At 44.3% G+C, this 23,630-nt stretch overlaps 1 protein-coding gene across 1 annotated transcript in view; it reads right to left on the bottom strand.

Annotated features, from left to right (window-relative positions):
- LOC134542359 (uncharacterized) overlaps positions 1-23,630 on the bottom strand; it is a 397,749-nt gene that overhangs the window by 321,401 nt on the left and 52,718 nt on the right. The window lies entirely within an intron of this gene.

The following is a 23,630-nucleotide window of genomic DNA, read 5'->3' as shown; positions in this document are numbered from 1 at the left end:
TATTCCATTACGTGAATGACTACAACTGTAACAATTATGTCAATATACAATATCTTATGGTATTTGGAAACCTCTTATTGTGTGATCTATGCTTTAAGAAGATATTTTGAATATAAAAAATATTTTAAAAAAATTTGAATAAAAACTGTTGAAACCAATATGGTGTTTTTCGGTTACTCTCTTTCTTCCTTTTGAAGGCCCACCGAATTAAAATTCTGTTTCCAGAATGATCGCTGAAATTATGGACGTGGTTCATACGGATTTCATCATGGTAGAAACGAATAACTCGAATTGCAGAGGTATTCGTATAATTAATCCGTACGCGTTCAAGCGTATCGGAGCCCAGTCAGTGATGCCAATTAAATATAAATGTTCTATTCACGGAGCTTTATATATATATATATATATATATATATATATATATATATATAATCAGTACTTTAACGTAATTTTCAGAATGAAGAAATAAGTTTTATAGATAGGCCCTGAATGGACATGTTTTTATGAATATTCATCTCCATACAAAACTTTAACTCCGAGCCTGTTATTTTTTGCCGGTATTGAATTTGAAACAGTAATGGAAATTAAAAAATGCTGCTTCCATTACGCAGCAATATATAAAGAAATGTATAAACCTGCAACAATTTCACCACTCTCTACTAAACTTGATCGCTCATAGTGCCAGTTCTTCAGCTACCTTAATAAACCTAAGTGTATGCACAACCTACTAGAATTTTTCCTTTGTTGAAGAGGATAAATATGTATTATTGTGGTGAAATAGTTAGAAGATATTCCTACGCAACAATATAAAATAATTATAACCAATTATCCATTTTGATGTAACAAGAAATTTAAGAGCCTAAATTGGTTTTAAATCAATGCATTATTAATTTCAATTTTTTAAACATAACTGAGCTTTTAAACCATTAAGTACACCTAAATAGATCAATAAATAATTGTATGGTTAATAGAACAATATCCCACTTAATGCAAGTGCATTATTCAAAAGAGTTATTTAGTTCTTGAAAATTTCGTCCGCTCATCGTAGCTTAGAGCTGCACGAAACTTTGGTGAGGGAAATATTGTTTGACTCATGCAGGCAAGAAGATGGGAGTCGTCACTATTTAAATAATTGAATTCAAAGTTATATGTAACTGTTACCCACATCCCATTCCCATTTGGATAGTAAAACATTTTTTGGGTTATAATGAAGCTTAATACGAAATCCTCGCTGATTTATTGTCACCATCACTGTTTAACAATTTGCACTTCATTGTTACGTGTGCTCCCGCACTACGTACATGATGACGTCTACGCGGCGCCTAAGTGGGTGCCCGATGCTACCCGGTGAACAGGGATTGCCGCGCGCTGTGCGTCAAACATCGGAGCCAATCGGATAGGCTCGGCGGACTTCGTGTGGCGGGCTTTGAACCGGACATCGCCTGTGCGGCGTTTCCGGTCATGTAGGCCCAGAACAGTCTCCTATGTTTTATTCCTCAAGTTTCAGAGTATATAAGGTCCCCAATTTGCCGAGAGGTTGAGAGACAGCTCCGAGTCGACCCCCGAGGCGGGGAGTTGCAGCCACCCGAAGCTACACCTTCACGCTGCCCGGACACAGCTCGCCGCCTTCGTGAACGTCGTAGCATAGTTAGAGAACTTGTGCGTATAGCTGTAGTAGGGTGTTTCCGGGCGCAAACTCCAATCGCCGTCCCCGTCGAGCTCACGTCGTCTCCGCTGGGTGGCAGCTTCGGCCGCGCGCCGTGCTGCCGCCTATCGTGCTGCTGCTCAACTACTTCACCCTCGCTGGCATCCTGGATCTACGACTGCTTTTTTGCTGTTCCTATACTGATCGTCTCTGCTTCTCGCTGTTTTCGCTGTTTGTCTGTGTGGTGTGCCAGTCCTTTTGCTGTTTGCGATGTCACTTGCGCTTCGTCTATTCATTTTTGTTGGTTTTCCGCTTTGACTCCGATTTTTCGTCACTGATGTCATTCTCCTCCTACTGCTACTTCTACAGGCGCGTTAGTGTGTTATGTATGTTACTATCTAGGTGATGCTTACTTTCGCCTCACTTGTACAGTCCCTTGTTGCTTAGCGCCCTGTGGTATCTTTTCTTTTGCTGTGCATTGTGCTGCCGGTGCTTTTCTTATGTTGCGAGTTTGTATACCAATTTCTGTTCTGCTGTTCGCTGCTTTTGTTTCGTGCTTCTGTTTTTGCTGTCTGTTCTGCGCTGGGTCCTGTTGTGGTCTCTTGTTGTTTTTTGCTCTATTGTGTCTGTTGCTGATTGCGTTTTCTGTCGCCTGCTGTCTGTGCCACCTATTGCTGTTCGCTATTTTCAGCTGTGTTTTGTACTCCAACTATGGCTGATCGCCCATTCCGGAGGCAACCGCATGCTGCTCATCCGACCGAGTCCATCCCGGACTCTGCACCATCCTTTTTGCTGCCCACCAGCAATCAATTTGCGGCGCTTGCTGACGATGCTGCCAGTCAAGGCACCGATGCTGGGTCCGCGAAGTCCGCCGCTGCGCGCCGCGGGAGAGGACACAGGCGTCCTCAGGCGCCCTCCACCTCCGACCAGTTCGATGCGGCTGGCTGTGGCCACGTCCCCACTCGCCCGATGTCACTGCAGCCGCCGTCGCGGTCTCAATCCAGCCGCACATCCTGCAGCTCGCCCGAATTTTCCCGTGCAGCTTTCTCGTCGTCCCTGGATGAATCGGACGGTGCTGCCCTTTCCCAGGGGGTGAAGAGTGCTGCCCCTGGCCCGCATCACGTCTCCGTGTCGCCATCTTCTGCAGCGGGGGACCTGCCAGTGCTGGCCTCGTCGCCCACGACGACACTGACAACGAGCACTTACACGACCACTGTCTGCTCCACGCGCATGTCTGCTGCTGCGTCTCTATCTCAGCCGTCCACCAGGTCCTCTACTGTTTCCGATCAGTCTCCTTTCCTGTCGCAGACGTCTGTGTCGCTCTCGGTGACTGCTCCGCACCCTTCTGCCGAGTCGCACGGCCTCCCTGACCCAAGTCTCTCTTTCCCATGCCAGTCGGCCGCCACTTTCCTTCTGCCCTCGTCGCCACTAGAGGATTTTGTCTCTGCCTTGCCTGCTGGTCTTGCTGTTCCGGCTACTGCGCCGCTTGGTGTTGTGCTGTCCCGACCTGAGGCAGCTTCGACTACGATGTCTTCGCTGCCTGACCTCTCCTCTGCTGTGGCGCTCTCTCCATTGCCACTGCCACCTCCACAACAGGCTGGCGCTGTTATGGGCCCACCCGCGCCACCTGCTTACCGCTACACCAACTCATTGGTCCAGCTGCCTAATCCTGACCACATGGTTGTGGCCGAAGGGCGGCTTGGCAAACGCCCAGGCCCGACAGGTTGGTGTGACGACTCCGACGACTGGACTGCCTCTCAACCCAAGCACCAACGTGCCAAGTCTTCCCGTGCAGCTCGGGCGTCTGCTCGTTCGTCTGCTGGGGCCCCTGGGGCCGGAAGCCATGATGTCACGCCGGTGCGTTCCGAATCTCCTGCTTCTCGCCGACCGTCGGCCAGTCCTGCTGGGACCCGTTCCACGTCTGCCTGTGCTCCCGACCCGCACACAAGATGTCGTGCTGTCTATCCTTCTGCCCCTGTTGGCTCGCGCCCTTCTCCCTCTGGTACTCTTCCTGGACGATCTCCCGCCGTCCATGCGTCCGGTCCGTCCTCTTCTGACTCCCGTCGGGTTGCTCCATCTCAACAGCCGCACGCCCCGCCTGCGAACGAACGCTTGGCGCGGTCGCGCCGGCCGCCTCTTATTGTCTGTTGTGGTGGCTTACCCCCAACTGCCATCAAGGAAATGTCTGCCTTGCACGCCGAGTTTGGTGCCGATTTCGTTGCTGCGCACTACAATGATTCCTCTACCTTCCAGATGGCCAACAAAGCCGACCATGTCAAGATGACGGACCTCCTCCGGCAGCGCGGCATTCCTTATCATACGTGGACTTGCCCCGAAGATAGGAATGCACGTGTGGTCATTAGGAAGCTACATATTGAGACGCCGACGGATGATATCTCGGACAGTCTCCACGAGGCATTCATTCGGCACTCCCGCGTTCTGCGCCTTGAGAAGTTGGGGTCGTATCGCGAACCATATCCGCTGTTCCTGGTCATCTTGGAAGGCACCGACCAACTTCAGGAAGTGCTGAAAGTGTCCCACCTCGGCCACGTGGCGGTGAAGATAGAGCTGTTTCGGGGTGGTGGCCGGCTGGTCCAATGTTACCGTTGCCAGTCCTTGGGACATACGTCCCACAACTGTAACGAGCCTGTTCAGTGTGTGCGTTGTGCAGGAGGCCACACGGCGAAGGAATGCCCTCGGCCTCTGACTGAAAAGCCCTCCTGTTGTCTCTGCGGTGGTGACCACCCGGCCAATTATGCCGGCTGCCCCAAGCGTCTGAATTGACTCAGCGGAAGGCCCGCCGTCAGCAGGCCCAGGCAGTACGGGCTCCTGCGCTGATTTCTGCTCCCGCTTGGCGTAACCCAACACGCTCCTTTGCTGCGGCCGCTGCTGGTCTCCCCCGGTCTTCCGGACTCCGAGGTCCTGCGGCATCTGCCTCGACCGAAGACGTGCCGATTATGGAATCGCTACGGGAGCTCTTCGCCTTCTTCCATCAGCTGGACCTTTGTGCGTGGCTCGGTCGTCTCCGACATCTGCTGGCTTCTTTTCGAGCGGCGCGCTCTCTGGCGGACAAATGCGACGTGGTCCTCATGGCCCTGTCCTCGCTGTTCGATGGGTGCGGCGATGCTCCTCCATCGTCCGATGATGTTGCCACTAGCCATGCCTGACAACCTCCTGTTGTGGAATGCCCGTTCGCTGGCCTGTCGCTGCGAAGAATTCTCACTTTTGCTGAACACCTATCGCCCTCTGGTCGCTGGCATCACAAAGACCTGGTTCACACCCCGGATCTCCTTCTCCCCGGCTGGCTTTGTCATCCACCGTGCTGACCGCTTGGATGCGATGCGCGGCGGGGTCGTGCTTTTCGTTCGCCGGGATGTGCGCCATTAATGACGTGTACTGCCTTAAGTCATGCCTTTTGAGGCCGTTGCTGTTCGCATCACTGGCACGGCGCATCCTTTCACATTTATGGCGGCCTACCTCCCGCCTCATAGGCCGTTTCCTTCTGCGGGCATCTCGCTACTGGCTCAATTGGATGCAGCTGTCATTATCGCTGGTGATTTCAACAGCCGACATACTCGCTGGCACTGTGCCACCACGGACTATCGGGGGCGAGGCCTACTCCGCGTCGCTACGGCTGATGGTGTCCGCATACTCGCTCCGCCGTCTGCCACTTATGTGCCCGCGCGTCGCGACCAGCGGCCCTCCACGCTGGACTTGTTCTTGACCACGCCTGGCGTTGCCCTATATGCCGTTCGCACTCATTTGGGCCTTACCTCTGACCACCTGCCTGTAGTGGCCGAGCTCCAGGCTACGCTTGACCTCTCGGACGCCACTCTCCATTGGGACTTCCACCGTGCCGACTGGCCTTCGTACAGGCGTTCTTTGGACGGGCAGCTCAATCTTGCCACTTCGCCTCGCTCGCCGGCCGCTATCGACGCCGCTGTCCAGGTGCTCTCAGCTGCCATCTTCCGTGCTGCGGACCTGGCCATTCCTAAATGCCGGCCGCGGAATGCTGGGATGCCTTTCCCGCGCGCCATCAAAGACCTCATTTGCCACCGGGATCGTGCTCGCTCCCGCTGGCAGTTGTTGCGCACAGAGGCCGGACTGGATGATTACCGCAGGGCCCGCCGTGCTACCAACTGGGCGGTCTCTCAATGGCAGGCGGCTGTCCAACTTGCACACCTCCGCTCGCTGTCCATCTCGTCGGGCTCAGTGTGGCGCCACGTCCGCAGCATGCGAGCCCGCCCTTGGGGCATTCCCCCCCTGCACGATGCCACGGTGGTCCTTGAGAATCCCCAAGACAAGGCTGAAGCTCTCGCCACACGGTTCGAAGCTACGTTCCACTCTGTCATCTCTCCTGTTGGTGCTGTGGGGGCTGAGCTGGGTACCACACATTTTTCGCCGGAAGCTGACTCGGACCTACCGTACAGCTATCTGACTTCACCCAGGGAAGTGGCCCGTGCGATTAACAAGCTATCCATCCACAAGTCACCTGGTGTGGACCGGATTCCGGCACGCCTCATTCGCTCTTTTTCGCGCAAGGCTGTGATTTTCCTGGCGAACATAATGTGCCGTAAATTAGAGATTTAGGCACGTTTATTTAAAATTTTGTAATCTGAAATATTTTGGAAATATTTTTTTTTTTCTCTCATCTTATTTTCTTTACGGCCAGGCCCTCAGCCTCTGTTCTCAGAGGCAAGCTGATTTTCTTTCCCAGCCTCATGCTAGGCTAGCATTCTGGCTAATATTTCTCCCGCCTCCAGGCACGTCGGGGCCGGTAACTTTATTTCTTCGCGGGTCTCCTTTTGCTAAGAGCAGCTTGTGAAGCAGTGCTGAGCCCTGCTAACTCTGTCACGAATCGGTATAAGGTTCACTAGCAGATAGACACGACAGGAGGATCCCGTGGGCCTTGTGTCCCACAGACCATGCGTTTTTTGAAGCCACCCCCGCCTGCTCACCCACCCTCTCTTCTCAGAAGTGGCTAGGAGCGACGACCTCTCGAGTGCGTTAACCGAAGTCAAGGCCATCTCAGGCTTGACAGCCGCAGTTACGATTCTGCACCTTAACGACACCTAGCGACGGCAGTGGTAACTAATGCCACTTGTGAGGCGTCGGCAGCGCCGACACTACCGCGCTCGCGCGGAGGTAACGACAACCTCTCTCCCCTCCTTATGTCTCAGGCCGCTAGGTGGCACCACTGGTTACTCCATTAACCCCCTAGCTTGACACTCTCGTCGGTCACTAGTCGATTTATTAGTACTTCCTCTCGCCACCAAAAGATAGCGCCTTAGTAGCGCAGTCACTCCAGTAAGATCTTTTTTTTTATGCCGGACACCTTCGGGTGGGCTCGGTAATTTTCGGCTCAGAGCCTACCCCCCCCCCCCTCCTATTCTCTAGAGACCCCGCGCTTATGATATTCTGGTGATATCCCGCTCTGAACTTACTTCGGTGCGCGCCTCCTGACTGACTGGTACCGTTTGTATCTACGATCTTCTGTGAATCATCGACATCGTATATTATGTAGTCTCCTCAGACTAAAGGGATGGAGTCCCTAGCTAAAATTTATTAACCAGTCAGTAGTTTAGTTGAAAGTAGAGAAACTTAGTATTTTTATATAGATTATTTTTTTAATTAATCATGATGACTTCCGTGGCTACCGCGAATCGTGGTTCGAGTTTGCGGAGACGAGACGCCCTCTCCTGAGCGCCAGGACCAACACCCTGTTTTGGTAAGTCTTGACGTCATCCCCCCCCCCTTTAATTTCCCTCTATTGGCCTTTTGCGCCATTTAAGTATACTGTCTGGAAACAGGTCTAATTCTTTGGAATTTGGACTTTTGTTTCAGACAGGGTTCCAAGTTTGGGGCAACCAAAATCCTCTGTCAGAACCTCTGGAGTCGGTTCCTGCGCAGAATCCAACATCATTAGGCCTACTACCTTGATCACCGTCTACCTACAGCCCCGGGTGATACCCGCATAATTCTATCTTTTTATTCACGAACCCAAGATTAGTGTAACCCAGTTAAGACAGCGGACAGTAAAAAGCAGTTCGAGGAGAAGAAATTTATATTATGTTTTGGAAGGACTATAATTACAATCTTTAAAGTTACCAATGTTAATTTCATTCTTGTTTTTAAATATTTTAATTTTTGTTATACATTCAGGGCCGGCTCTATCGTAAATAACGTTAAGGACAATCATATAATAAGTGTAATTGTGAGTTATGTAAATAAGATCACTTATCAATGAAAAACAGCCTTTACTAAGGAAAATTTAATCTATAAAAAAAAAAGAACAATGATTAATAAAATAAGGAAGTCTATAGACGTAACAGTTGTTTTTATTTATTTAATATATAATAACGATCCTTTTACTCCCAAGTATTTGTAGGGAGTCCCTAAATTTTCTTTGTTTACTCCTAGTGTCGCCTCTGTTGTTGACTTTTATAGTTATTAATTGAGGGCCTCAGTAATCAAAGCTTCCAAATCTTTTAACCTTATTATTTAATTATTCTTTAAGACACTTGGGGTATTACAAAATGGTAGCAGAGCATGGTTACGTCTATAGGCATACCTAATTTGAAAGGTCATACCTAAAATTAAAATTAAAAAAAAAATTGAATAAAAAAAATTTTTATATTTTTTTTTTGTCACTTAGAATCTTTTTGTAGTAAGTAATTTGTGAACTGTCCGCTGATACACGTAGTAGCTAAATTGACCCTTGAATCTTAAAATTATCATAAGTTTTGTGTGTTTACATTTGAGCGCGCACTGTGAGCAGCTGGCTGGCTGCCCGCCCACGCAACTCGGGCCGCGCGCGTGGCTTATCAACAGAGATGTGTCCGCTGGACAAGATACTCCCTCCCCCCCCCACACCCCTAGTTAAAGGCGCTGCGCGCCAAGGTCAGTCCTGCCGGCTGACGTGACGTTCCTTGTAGGTACCCTGTTGTGCAAGCTAACCTGACAGCTTGTTACACCCGAGTACACTGTTCATTTCCCGACGCGCGTAGTAATAATAATAATAAATTATGAAGGCACATACTTCCCACGCAATAAAGCAATTGTTTTAATCATAAGCTAGATTTAAGTGTATACCTAAGTTTAAAGTTTAAGAGATAATTTTAAGAGGGTAGTGTTTTGGTTTGTGTAATACTATGAATCCGGACAGGATGATTACTCCGGAGCTATTACTAGTAGATGAATTAAGTTACGAGTTGCAGTTGCGTAATTTACCAACTACTGGAAATGCGCAAGAGCTGCGAAAAAGGCTTCGAGCCGCAGTACGTGATAAGTTACCTATCTCAGTACATAATCTAAATTTAGAAATACTCGAGGAATTCAACATAGCTTGCTCCAAATTTTACGACATAGCTGCTTTCGTAAGTTATTCAGATGTGGAAGAGAATTTGCCCAATGTAAAGCGACACATTATGCGATTAGAGCATGTCACCTGACGACTGGAAAATCTTGTGGTACTTTCCGCAGATGTGCTCAATGGTGTTTATCGAACAGAGCTAAATCGTTGTCTGCAACAGACAAACGCCTTCCAAATTAAATTGAAAGCTAGGGCAGCCCAATTAGAAACTCAACAGGACCTCCGGGCCAACAATGCTCAGGCAGAAAACCTAGGAATGGAAACACTAGGAAATGTAGAGAGTGAAAGTCTGGAATTTCCTCGGGAAATAAGGCAACCCGACACACAAGTATCTTTGTGCCAAACAAGGCAGGTTCCGCCCATTTCATCAACATCTCAATCATTCTTCGCAGTTTCAACCCCTCCCATCCCAGCAGCCACCACTCAAACTCCCTCAGGCATGCATGCTTCTACAGCTCCCATCACCAGTGTCACATTTTCCGGCAACTTGCCTGCAAATCCGCATCCTTTAACACAGCAAAATTTGTTTTTCCCATTCACCACAAACCAATCATATTTTAATCCATATTCCCAGTTTCATTCTTTATTGACATCCGGGCAAGGAACTCCGATCCCTACCATCCCCACCGCGCAAATTGCACATCCTTCACCCCCACCTCCGCCATCAACGCAGAATCAACCAGAAACAACATTACCAGTTACGCCAAGGGCGGCTGAGTATAGCTGTTATGGGAAAATTGCCCATCCAGTCGAGAGATTACTTGTTGGTTTTCCCGAAACAAGTGGTCTTGACCCAGATAAATTAATCGAATTCATAAGGCACTTACTTAAAATCAGACAGAAAGGGGGCATTCCTGACAAACAGTTGTTGGAGATAGTTTTTCCCTACACCCAACCACCACTGAGTGAAAGAACGAGTCAAGCAATAGAAAATAGTTACTCTTTTGACAAATACCACGAAGAAATTTTGAATTTTTTTATACCTGCCAGACTTTTGACAAATTACCGTTTGGAATGGTACAACAGGCTACAGCGAAGTAATGAAGCATTGCCACACTATGTAGCATCAATCAGAGAAGCCGCGGCGGTTCTCAGATTGGGCGTATCAGAGAGTGAAATAGTTAGTTGCATAGTAGACGGACTAAATCAGGCAGAGCGCTCACGCGCTGTTTTCCAGGCTAGGCCACGGAGTTTTGTAGAACTAGATCAACTCTGTATACAGGCCATGAGTTACGAATATGCAGACACTCAGAGAAACAGGTCAGCGAAGTCCGTGGATAAGCATTATTCTCAGGCAGAAACTGCAAATAGTTTTCCATACACGAAACAACAAAATAGCCACCCACAACAGAAAACAAACTACTACAGAAATAATAAGTATAATTCAAACAAGAACATACAACAACAAACACCTTTCTGTAATTATTGCAAGCAAACAGGACATTACATTGAGCAATGTAACCACAAAAATTTCAAACCAAATTTCAACAAGGCAAAAAACGCGTAAGGCGGTGGCCAGGCAAATTTCTACCTGGTCCACCTAAAACTTCATCCGAGAGGAATTTTTCAGTGCATAATGTGCATACTAACGAATCACAAAAACAAAACAAAAATCAAAAAAGGCATAACGCAGGAAAACAAAAACACAAGAAAAATAAACGAAAGAAATACACAGAAAAAGACCGAAAACACAAACAGAAGATTATAACACAGCAAATTAATCATAAAGAAAATTATGAGAAATTCACAAGAATTTGCAAAACATGTGTTAGCCTGACTAACAAGGGAAAACGTAAGTGTCACAACATTTTCGGTCACGTCCGAACTGTATTACCATACACTAAAGCAATGTTTGGCAAAAATCAAATTATTGGTCTGATTGATACAGGAGCAACTCGTAGTTTTATTTCAGGCGATTTGTTTAGGGAATTACAGAAGAACAAGCAGGTTCTGAAAACAGAAGTCACGGATGTGCGCTGTTTTACTGCAGCGGACGAACCAATTAGTATATCCAAAGTGGCTATAGTGAAAATCAGGATAGAATTATTCACTTGGAATTTCCCTTTTCTTGTGGCAGAAAACTTAGCCACGCAGCTTATTCTAGGCTCAGACTTCATCGCTAAAACAGGTATTTTAATTGATCTACAAGCAGGAAGTTTTGTATTTAAATTTAATAAAAATCTTGTCATATCATTCGTGGAACCTGAAAATAAAAGGTCAGGACAAGTTACTAATGTTTCTACCAACACTGACGAGAGAAATTCTTTGTCCCTGGATCATCTCGAGCCCAGTAAACAAGTTGCTATTCGAGATTTGTGTAATGAATTTTCAGATGTGCTAACTAAGAAATTAGGTCGAACTAACCTAATTGAATATCAAATTGAATTGACTGATACCACGCCAGTCAAAAGTCATCCTTATCAACTTTTAGGTCCTAAAATGGAAATTATGAGAAAACTCGTACAGAAAATGTTAGATAATAAGGTAATAGAACCTTCTAATTCTCCTTTCAGTTCACCTGCATTTCTAGTACCCAAGGGCACGGAACAACGTTTCGTCACTGATTATCGAAAACTGAACAAACAGATTAAAATACCGCAAACACCCCTCCCAGATTTGAACTCGGCCTTTCATTGGTTTAGTAAGGCCAGGTATTTCAGTGTGTTCGATCTCAATTCGGCGTACCATCAGATCCCACTCACGCAAGACTCAAAACCTATTACCGCATTTTGCGTACCTTGGAATCTTTACCAGTATAATGTGGTACCTTTTGGCTTGGCCACAGGTGCTCAAGTACTCACACGACTTCTTGAACAAGTAGTAGGAGATTTTAAATTTAAATTTGTTTACAATTATTTAGATGATCTTGTAATTTATTCAGAAAGTTTTGAGGAACACATCCAGCATCTGACTCTTGTCCTTGAAAGACTGCGCAAGGCAGGCCTCACTGTAAATACAAAAAAGGTAAAATTTGCTGCTTCCGAAATATCTTTCCTTGGACATTTGGTATCACACAAAGGTGTTACAATTGATCCAGAACTAACACAGGCGATCAGGGAATTCAAACCACCTAAAGACACAAAGGGCATAGCTCGTTTTATTGGCATGGCTAATTTTTATGCCAAATACATACCAAATTTCGCCGAGCATGCGGCACCTTTGAATGCATTACGTAAGAAAAATACACAATATATTTGGGGTCCTGAACAAGACAAGGCATTTAATTTCTTGAAAGAAGCTATAGCGAATCCACCTGTTCTGCGCATGGCAGATTTTAGTAAACCCTTTATTTTATAAACAGACGCCTCAAGTGTTGCTATAGGGGCGGTATTGTCTCAGGAAATAGATGGCGCCAGGCAACCCATTGCCTTCGCCTCACGTACATTAACTTTTCAGGAAAGGAAAGCATCTTCAGTGTATGAATTGGAATGTTTAGCAGTAGTTTTTGGTATTGATAAATTCCGACAGTTTCTGGAACATAGGGAATTTCTATTGGAAACTGATAATCAGGCGCTCGCTTGGCTGTTAGCTCACCCTAAACAATTAGGAAAACTTGGAAGGTGGATCACCAAAATTTCTTCTCTCAAATTTAATATTCAACATATTCGCGGTACTCAAAACATTGTGGCTGACACACTTTCTCGAATGTTCGAGAACCCCTCCGAAACAATATCTCAGGAGGAACCTCAGATTTCGTGTCAGGCACTCCTAACCGATTTCCCCTTAGCTTTTCAGGACATACAAACACATCAACAAGCCGACCCATATCTGGCAAAAATAATTGAACAAGTTAAAGCGGGTACAGCTCCGAAATTTTATAAGTTAGCTAAAGGTCTCCTACAAAAACGTACACAACAGTCAAGGCACTTTAAAATTGTTCTTCCACAAAATCTGCGTGATATGATTTTCACATATTACCATAGTTCACCTCTCGGTGCCCATTTAGGTATTTATAAAACCATTCAAGGTATCCGACGCCATTTTATTTGGGAAGGAATGCACCGGGACATTACACAGCGAGTTAAGTTATGTAAGCTATGTGCACTAAGTAAACCTGCACAAAATACACAGTACGGTTTTCTTGCCTCAGAAGTAGCCGAAAGACCTATGCAAAAACTTTTTATTGATTTTGTAGGGCCATTTCCTCGATCCAAATCCGGACACTCTATGCTTCTTGTGGGCATAGATGCCTTTTCGAAATTTGTTTGGCTTATTCCACTCCGTAAGGCTGCAGCTGACACCACTGTGCGTGCATTACAAAATCATATTTTTAAAACTTCAGGATTACCGAACATAATTGTATCCGACAACGGAACACAGTTTACATCCAGAACTTTCAAGAACATGTGTTTCTCGCATGGTATACAGCATGTGACAACATCGCCATACTACCCTAAACCCTCGCACGCGGAGAGATTTAATAGAAATCTTCGTTCGGCGCTCATAGCGTTCCACGCGAATGCGCAGGAAAAATGGGACAGTAATTTGGTGTGGTTACAGATGGCATTTAATTATGCCCGACATGAAGGACACAAATCCACCCCATTTGAGATTATGTTTACTTATAAGCCCAACACACCCCTTTCCAATCTTTGGTCTCTCGAAGACCTACTACCGGATGATCCCAAGGACATCACGGAGATTTGGAGAAAGGCGCGTAGGAATTTAAATTTGGCTCACCAAACAAGTCAGAGAAGGTACAATAAGTACCGCTCCCCTAACCCCTACAGGGTAGGTGACACGGTAATGTGCAAAGCACACCCGCAGAGTAAGGCCATCGATAAGCGATCGGCCAAGTTATCGTATCGCTGGACTGGACCATTACAGATCCAACGGTTTCTAACCCCAGTGACTGTGAGTCTAGCCGACCCCAGTTCCGGAGAGTATGTGACACGAGCGCACATCTCCCACCTTAAGAAAGCGCATCCGAATTTAAAATAGGAGCGATTACTTTCTCTAAGCCTTGGCATGCCAGATATATATATTTAAGACTCAATAAGGAGTTTAACTGAAGAATACAAAACCTAGGTAGTAACATTAAGTAACAATAAAAATCCATGGTACTAGTTTGTAAGAAAACTTAATATAAGGTGTTAGTTTAAGTGGCCACTTAAGTTAATAATTTTAATTAAGTTAATGAATTTAATCATGTTAGTCATTAAGAATGTGCACATTAGTTCATAAGAGTGTTTAATATTTTTTTGTGTTTTAGCATGTAAGTAGTAGGATACAGGCGAACCTGGTAACTCGTCCTACTGAAGTTTTTGGTTTTTGTTTTTGCTTTCCCCTAAGCTCCGCTTTAACGCGGGGGAGTATGTGCCGTAAATTAGAGATTTAGGCACGTTTATTTAAAATTTTGTAATCTGAAATATTTTGGAAATATTTTTTTTTTTTTTCTCTCATCTTATTTTCTTTACGGCCAGGCCCTCAGCCTCTGTTCTCAGAGGCGAGCTGATTTTATTTCCCAGCCTCATGCTAGGCTAGCATTCTGGCTAATATTTCTCCCGCCTCCAGGCACGTCGGGGCCGGTAACTTTATTTCTTCGCGGGTCTCCTTTTGCTAAGAGCAGCTTGTGAAGCGGTGCTGAGCCCTGCTAACTCTGTCACGAATCGGTATAAGGTTCACTAGCAGCAAGACACGACAGGAGGATCCCGTGGGCCTTGTGTCCCACAGATCATGCGTTTTTTGAAGCCACCCCCGCCTGCTCACCCACCCTCTCTTCTCAGAAGTGGCTAGGAGCGACGACCGCTCGAGTGCGTTAACCGAAGTCAAGGCCATCTCAGGCTTGACAGCCGCAGTTACGATTCTGCACCTTAACGACACCTAGCGACGGCGGTGGTAACTAATGCCACTTGTGAGGCGTCGGCAGCGCCGACACTACCGCGCTCGCGCGGAGGTAACGACAACCTCTCTCCCCTCCTTATGTCTCAGGCCGCTAGGTGGCACCACTGGTTACTCCATTAACCCCCTAGTTTGACACTCTCGTCGGTCACTAGTCGATTTATTAGTACTTCCTCTCGCCACCAAAAGATAGCGCCTTAGTAGCGCAGTCACTCCAGTAAGATCTTTTTTTTTATGCCGGACACCTTCGGGTGGGCTCGGTAATTTTCGGCTCAGAGCCTACCCCCCCTCCTATTCTCTAGAGACCCCGCGCTTATGATATTCTGGTGATATCCCGCTCTGAACTTACTTCGGTGCGCGCCTCCTGACTGACTGGTACCGTTTGTATCTGCGATCTTCTGCGAATCATCGACATCGTATATTATGTAGTCTCCTCAGACTAAAGGGATGGAGTCCCTAGCTAAAATTTATTAACCAGTCAGTAGTTTAGTTGAAAGTAGAGAAACTTAGTATTTTTATATAGATTATTTTTTTAATTAATCATGATGACTTCCGTGGCTACCGCGAATCGTGGTTCGAGTTTGCGGAGACGAGACGCCCTCTCCTGAGCGCCAGGACCAACACCCTGTTTTGGTAAGTCTTGACGTCATCCCCCCCCCCCCCCTTTAATTTCCCTCTATTGGCCTTTTGCGCCATTTAAGTATACTGTCTGGAAACAGGTCTAATTCTTTGGAATTTGGACTTTTGTTTCAGACAGGGTTCCAAGTTTGGGGCAACCAAAATCCTCTGCCAGAACCTCTGGAGTCGGTTCCTGCGCAGAATCCAACATCATTAGGCCTACTACCTTGATCACCGTCTACCTACAGCCCCGGGTGATACCCGCATAATTCTATCTTTTTATTCACGAACCCAAGATTAGTGTAACCCAGTTAAGACAGCGGACAGTAAAAAGCAGTTCGAGGAGAAGAAATTTATATTATGTTTTGGAAGGACTATAATTACAATCTTTAAAGTTACCAATGTTAATTTCATTCTTGTTTTTAAATTTTTTAATTTTTGTTATACATTCAGGGCCGGCTCTATCGTAAATAACGTTAAGGAATATCATATAATAAGTGTAATTGTGAGTTATGTAAATAAGATCACTTATCAATGAAAAACAGCCTTTACTAAGGAAAATTTAATGTATAAAAAAAAAGAACAATGATTAATAAAATAAGGAAGTCTATAGACGTAACAGTTGTTTTTATTTATTTAATATATAATAACGATCCTTTTACTCCCAAGTATTTGTAGGGAGTCCCTAAATTTTCTTTGTTTACTCCTAGTGTCGCCTCTGTTGTTGACTTTTATAGTTATTAATTGAGGGCCTCAGTAATCAAAGCTTCCAAATCTTTTAACCTTATTATTTAATTATTCTTTAAGACACTTGGGGTATTACAATAATTAATGGAATGCTCCTCCAGTCGTACTTACCGTCGGCCTGGAAGTTGGCCATCGTGGTGCCAGTGCCCAAGCCAGGCGTCCCGCCACATCTGTTGACGTCCTACCGGCCCATCTCCTTGATCAACTCTTGGCCAAAGTGTCGGAACGTATCATCTTGGGTCGCCTCGTCCTTGCTGCTGATGTCTTGGAACTCCTGCCCGACCACCAGTTCGGTTTTCGCCGTCGCCACTCTGCCATCCATGTCGTCGTGGCCCTTATTGACAAAGTGACGGAGGGGTTTTGCTTGCACCAGCACTCCTCGCTCATTTCACTCGATTTGTCCCGGGCATTCGATTCTGTACATCATGATGGTCTTCTCTGCAAGCTTCGGTCGCGCCAATTTCCCGAACGCCTCTTGTCGCTGCTATGTAGTTTCCTTCGCGGACGCCGATTCCAGGTTCGAGAGGCCAACGCCCTCTCCCGGCCGCTGTCTGTTGCCGCTGGCGTGCCACAGGGCTCGCTCCTTAGCCCGTTGCTGTTTACCCTCTATGTGGCCGATCTCCCACGTCTGCCGGGCGCCACGGTGTACCAGTATGCTGATGACACTGCTGTCCACCTGGTTGGGGAGAATGCTCTGGAGCTTCAGGCCCGTACGCAGTGCTGCCTTCATTCTCTGAGCACATACGATCAGCGGTGGGGCGTATTGCCCAACGCAGCAAAGACCTTTGTCATGTTCCTGACCAAACGTCGCCGGCGTCCCCCTGCACCGCCGACTCTGCTCGGCCACCCACTGGCATGGCAGCCGCGTATCAAGTACCTGGGAGTCCACTTGGACTCCACACTGTTGTGGACCCATCATCTTGCCACCATGGCCGCCAAGGCCCGTTCTGCTCTCCGTTCGGTGCGCCCTCTCCTTGTGCCCGCTTGCCCTCTGGACCAAGATACCCATCTCCGGCTGTGGGCATCGCTCATCCTGCCCATCTTGATGTACGACGCTGTTGTCTGGGCGTAAGTGCCGGAGTACTGTAAGCGGCCCGTTTACTCCGGCTACAACCGCGGACTCCGCACCATCCTCGGCTGGCCGCTACATACTGCAGTCCGCCTTCTCTACCGACTGGGGAATGTGCCCTCCCCGCAGGAGCGGGTTAGACTGTTTGCTGCCTCTTTCTTCCGGAAGATCCGCCGGCATACCAACCCGGTGATTGCGGCCATCGGCGATTATTACGTCGCGGCACCACGTTCTCATCGCCGCATTCGTGATTTTCTGCTGCAAGATCCCCCTTGACCTTAGTGAAGAACCACGGCCTGTCCTCCCCACATTGGCATTACTTTGCCTGCTCCCTTCTAAGGTGAAGATTCTTTTCCCTCGTGGCTTCTTGCTGACCGCCCTACCTGTTCATCAGCATCGGTTTTTCTTTTGCCCCGTGCCACTTTCTTTCTTTTGTTAGCGAAATGTTTTTTGTTTACTTTTGCTGCCCCTCCACCATGGCTGCGGGCTGGGTTTTCCAATTTTTCCCAGCATCTTATACCTTTGCTGGTAATACCTTATTATTTTTATTCTTTGCTTTTTTTCCCCCGCTTGTAGCAGTGTTTACGAAAGAGCTCCAAGAGCTGGAGCGTTTGAACCCAACTGTTGGTGGTGGGATCGTGTAATTTACACGAGTGAGTACCTTGCTCAATAGGTGATACTTGACTTGTCAAATCTATATATATATAAAAAAAACCGCCCGAAGCTACACCGTCAGAACCTCGCCTGCCTGCCGTCTCGCTGCCCGAAGAAACTCCGACCAGCTTGGTAAGACGCTTCATCATAAAACTGTTTGCCAAGGAAACAACGACACAGTTAAGGAAGCTTTACCAGACGGAGTAAAACTTAAAGAAGAAGGTCTAGCAGTCTTGGAGGCAGGTTTGTAGCTGACCTTGTTTGAGCATTAAAAACCCACCTACAAGAGACGTATTTTTTATATTGCTTTGACAGTTAATCCCGACAGCATTTTGAAGAAACATGTGAAGTTCAATATTGTCAATAAGGTCAATACTTTGTTAAGTTATTCCTGTTCTCAAACCAAGATTTATAGACACTTTTTCTTAATGGTAAACAAAGACTTAAGAGCAATAGTCACGCCACTACAGCATCTGAACTACGTGTTTTGAATTACGTGTTAAGACGTAACTTGAACTTGAAACATAAACGAAACCTTTGCCAATTCAGGGCATTAACTGCTGGTTAACGTATATATCTTTAGTTTAGGTGTTGAATAATATGTAATAATTAAGTTGTTAAGAGTAAATGGATTAATGTAATGTTCATATGTGTGAGTCTTAACCGAATCGCAAGTCAGACAACGTATGTAATATTCTTTTATGAAATAGCATTACAGCTAATATTTTTGCAGTATACGTATTTTCTTAATATATTCAGAAGTGCTGCTTGGAGCATTTCAGTATGATTTATTTTTGCTTTGACAGTGTAACTCGACACTTGGCCGTCGCGGTAGTTGGCGAGCCGCAAGGCCAGTGCTTTTTGTTAAGGCGGTGTCACTAAACCAAAGGTATCTGATAATAATTTGTTTTGTCTGTTCGCAGTTACTGTCCAATTCTGTTAAGAGCGAAGCCTTCGAAAACGAATGTACCTCGATATATTGTTCTATGTTGAATATTTGTATGCCATTAAGGGTACGTGTTTGTTATGAATAAAAGTGTACCACATTGTAGGTACACCTTTGTATTACTTTTCACCTCTTGTGTCCCTCGTGTTTAACACGAAAGGTTACATCATGATGGCAGCGTTACGATTCTTCCTAGCATATTCATTTAAAACTATTTAAACAAACTTCCAGCACTAGCCTTTACAGTGCTACAGTTTATTTATAACCAGAGTGACTTCAACATACCTACTGTATAGAATAACATCTCCGATTTTTATCCAGTACACATATTTTATAACAAATAAAAATTGAATACTTGTAGAGACCACTGTATTCAAAGTAAAGAATGTCATATATCTGTCTGCTATCGCTGAATGTTGATTTGAAACTATTTATTTTCCACTCATGGATATTGCAGCTGCAGACTAGTTTTCAAATACACGCATTGTGGCGTAGTTCACAGTGAAGCCAGCATTTCTCTCGGAGTCCATAGTTGTTTTTTTTTTTCACGAGTGTAACATTATCACGAGCGTCCAATTATTCCGCGTGCAGCTGGCAGAGCTTTTGTGTAAATAACAACAACAACAAAAAAAAATTACCACTTTACGTGATATAGGCACTTGAATGATTGCGTGTGGCTATAAAAAACAGACATAAAAAATTCCCGCGCTGGTTAATTTATCCACTCGTCAGTCAACAACCCGACTGGTGCACTGTGCATAGAACTAACTTTTTATTACGAGGGTGTTAGTGTGTTATTTGAAAGTGTAATGGCCTCCAGTGGTGGAACGGATAACGTGACCGTCGACCAACCGCTAAAAAAATGTATTATAACTGCTTGACACGAGCAAAAATTGTAACTGGCAAATCCTCTATCCTCAATGCTTCTAGCTTACAAACTTCCTTGTGGATTCCCTATAAAGTTACATTTCGAAGCTACGAAGACGGATGTACAAAAGTTGAATTTGATTACTGCGAAACTGATGAGTAACGTGCCAGTTGAAATATTTTAATCCATATAATTATTAAAGTGATTAAATTTCGTGTCGAGGTTTACAGTCAGTAAACCTGCTTAGTTTAACGTAAAATCTTGAACATACGCCATTGCTGGTTCACACTAAGTATCATAGAAAAATAAATCAGGGATGGACAATACGCGTAAAAGAAGCCAGCATCAGTTGCTGTTAAATGTTACACGCTAGCCAGAAAAAATTGACAGGACAAACAAACACTGTATGCTGACATTGACGAGATAGTTGCAAACAGAACAGTAAATACAGAAAAAAACAACCCAAATACAACAGCAACACAACGACGCACAGATGAACCCGGCTAAGAAACTAAGCAGATAATCTGGACGTCACAACGCCATACAGACGAACAAAGAATTGTTTCTATGACAAAACATTTGTCTTATCATGTAACATTTGACATAAGATAATACTGGCTTCTTTTCCGTGAGTTAATGTATTCATGTTTGTTGTCCTTTTGTTAGGCTGTTTTCTATGACAACCAGCTTTAACCAGCATTCTTCCCCGTTGCAAGAATCACTCTAAGACAAATTACGGGCTTAACTTTTTGAAAAGTACTTCGCACGTGACAAAATATTCATCAAGATTTCATTTAAGTTTTATATTTGAAAGTAATGAAAAATACTTCGGCGACAAAATCTTTTATTTTATTTTTAAACCAACTTAAATTATAAAAGAATTGATTGATTATTATTAGTTAGTAAGGATAATGAATAGTTCAATATCAGGTATTTCTAACACTTTTTATATAAATTATTGGGAGAATGCATTAATGTGATAAACAATAAAATAGTAGATATAAGGTAATTTACCACGGATATTTACTCATGAGCTGTGAAAACATTATACTCGTTTAACGCGTAGGAGCAATGGAAATTAATTCAACAAGCCACACAATTCTTGGAAAGCTATGCAATTTGTTTCCCCTAACTTCACTGATTCCACCAATATGTGAGGTAATCATGTAATTTTGGAAGGGGAAATAGATGGGGGAAAAATTGCAAGCTTCATTTATTACAGGTCTTGGTTTAATCAAAAAATCCAATCATTCACGGAATTGTACCAAATCTGTGTGAATTATTTTAAAGGATTTTTTTTTAGTAATGCTGCTAATAAATATTTTCCACTTAATTTTCATGCCAAAATTTACTATGCGAAGCATTACTTTGGTATCTTTTACTTTTTAAAGTTGGGCTGTTACAGAGAAAATATATTAAAATACGTCAGCAGCACATCTGTAATTTCTTTATACGTTCATCTAAGCACAGCGGATGAAAAAATCACTGGGTAGTGTTAATTCAAAATACGGATTCCGGATTTTTTTGTTAATGTACGAAGTTGAGAATACTAATAAGCGCTGAAACTTGCCGTGTTAAAACCCGGAGTACTTATTGCTGTGGTTTATATTTTCCTCCATAATCTCGCAGCAGGAACATTTCAATTTTCAGCAAGCGGCCCACACATTTTATAAATCAAGACGCGGCACGTCTCGTGTCTGAAGAGAGGCTGACGCGGGGAAAAGAGTGAAAATAAAAAGGTAAAAATAGGGGGAGGGTGGCAAGGGGAATGTTTCCAGCGGAACAGGATGTAAATCTCGTGCCTGGAAATGGCCACGACTCCCAGGGTAAGGAGATCTTCTTCCTTCCCCCCCGAAGAAGCCCTTTTTCGCCTACCTTCAACTCCTCCGGTAGTTCCACTCTAGCGCCTGAATTATAACAAGTTTCCGCGTCTACTCGACAGCCCGCATTTGCATCTCATTTGTTCTGTGTGGGGGAGGGGCGATAGAGAGAAAGGGGGAGGGGATGTTCGAGACTCACTCAATCCCCGCACCTGCCACGCACGGTTAAAGCGAACAGACATCCTCGCGTGTCTCGCCAGCATTCTCCTCCACAAAGCAGTGGCCCCATACACTCTCTTATATATATATATATTTTTTGTAAACGGTACTGAAATATTCATGTAAAATTACATACCTATATTTGAAAAAAATTTGTAAAATTACATGAAAACAACTGTATCATTCGCAGTAATACTGGGTTCGGATTCTTACCCGTGCATTCATGCTTTGTGCTGTACCCTGTACCAGTAATGTTTGTAAACTGTTATCTGAACAGCTTTCCTGTATTAACTGCGCACATAATTAAGCACAATAAATCAAAAATTCAAATTGTTGAATAATTGATTATCTTATGCTTGAGTGACACATCAGTTTAAAAGTAAAATAATGTGTAAATTTTTGTAAGAAATACTCCGTACTGTCTCGAATAAACGTATTTCATGTATACAAAAAGTAACCATAGCCATGTATTGTACAAGGTTACAATATCTTTCTTGTAGTGTTACTAACTATTTCTTGGCGAAACTGGTTTCAAAGGGAATGTCTTGTAAAAGTACAGAGCACTTTTTTCTGTGTGCATCTTCTCCCCAACACCACTGATTCAAATCTTATGTCCACTGATATTCTGCAGAATGCAAGCCAGTTATTGGGCTTAATTTTTGTATTGTTTCGGATTAATGTGTCGTCGACAGATAAGTCACCAGAAAAGGATAAACTCAACAAACACATTTCAAGAAAACTGGGGAATGAATCTGTCATGGCTGTTATTGAAGAATTATTCACTACATTTGTCTTGGCGATTTCGTGAAATAACTGAAACAAAAAAAATCAGGATTAGTGCATCGTAAAATACGGGAGAATAAATTCAATATCTAATACAACCCGAAATATGGTTTTATTTCGAAAACCATCCAACTAGCTTAACTTATTTAAGTGTCACATGTTCACTAATAGGTAACCTATATTCATACCCAAGAAGATTTGATAGAAAAAAAAGCAGGATTTTTCATTTATAGCTCAAAAGGATCATAAAGCAGAAGTAGCAGACCTTATATACCTAGTAAAGAAAATCACTTAAACCATAGGCTAAAGATTACAATTACACATAAAAAACACCCATAAGTGATCTAAATTACTTATCTTAAGGTGGGTGTAATTACAAGAAAGAGGCATCATAACTTATATTATGGTATTGTACATGATATGTATTAAAATACAAATTACCATAATTAATAATACTATTTTATATATATGTCACTTTTTTCATTATTAACTTTATTGTTTCCAAACGCCCACATACTTCTCAAAGTAAAGAGATAGTAAAAATATGAAGAGAAATATAAAAAAAAATCATGTGCACAATCAACCATTTAAAGAAAACAATAAAACTCATTGGACAGTTAACAATATAGATCCCGGGTCCTCAGAAAAAAGAGCCCAGAGTGATACCATCACGCCACCTCGCTTCATTTAGGCTTAAAATCTCCGATGCAGTTTTTTTTTTTTTTTTTTTGCGGAAATTGAATCAGAACGTGGAGCTATAACTGTTGAGTTGGTTAAATCCACGGGGTTATGAATTGTGAGGAGATAGCATGCTGTGACGCAGTAGGAGCCACTCTTTAACTTTGCCATAGCCATATTGTTCCAACAAAACATCCCGAAAACGGTGCTTGATAGCGTTAGGTGATGGTTAGTAAGTATGAATTAGAATCTCCGTCGTTAAACAGTCATTTAAAACTCTTTCCAAAATACAAATTCTACACTTCTGCCACTGTTTTGGGCGTCTGACGAATGTGGCGCAACAATTAGCTAAAGGAATAAAACGGCTTCA

The sequence above is a fragment of the Bacillus rossius genome, assembly GCF_032445375.1.
Source record: "Bacillus rossius redtenbacheri isolate Brsri chromosome 4 unlocalized genomic scaffold, Brsri_v3 Brsri_v3_scf4_2, whole genome shotgun sequence".
Lineage (NCBI taxonomy): Eukaryota > Metazoa > Arthropoda > Insecta > Phasmatodea > Bacillidae > Bacillus > Bacillus rossius.
The sequence above is the reverse complement of the archived record's forward strand: the minus strand, read 5'-3'. Positions and strand labels throughout refer to the sequence as shown.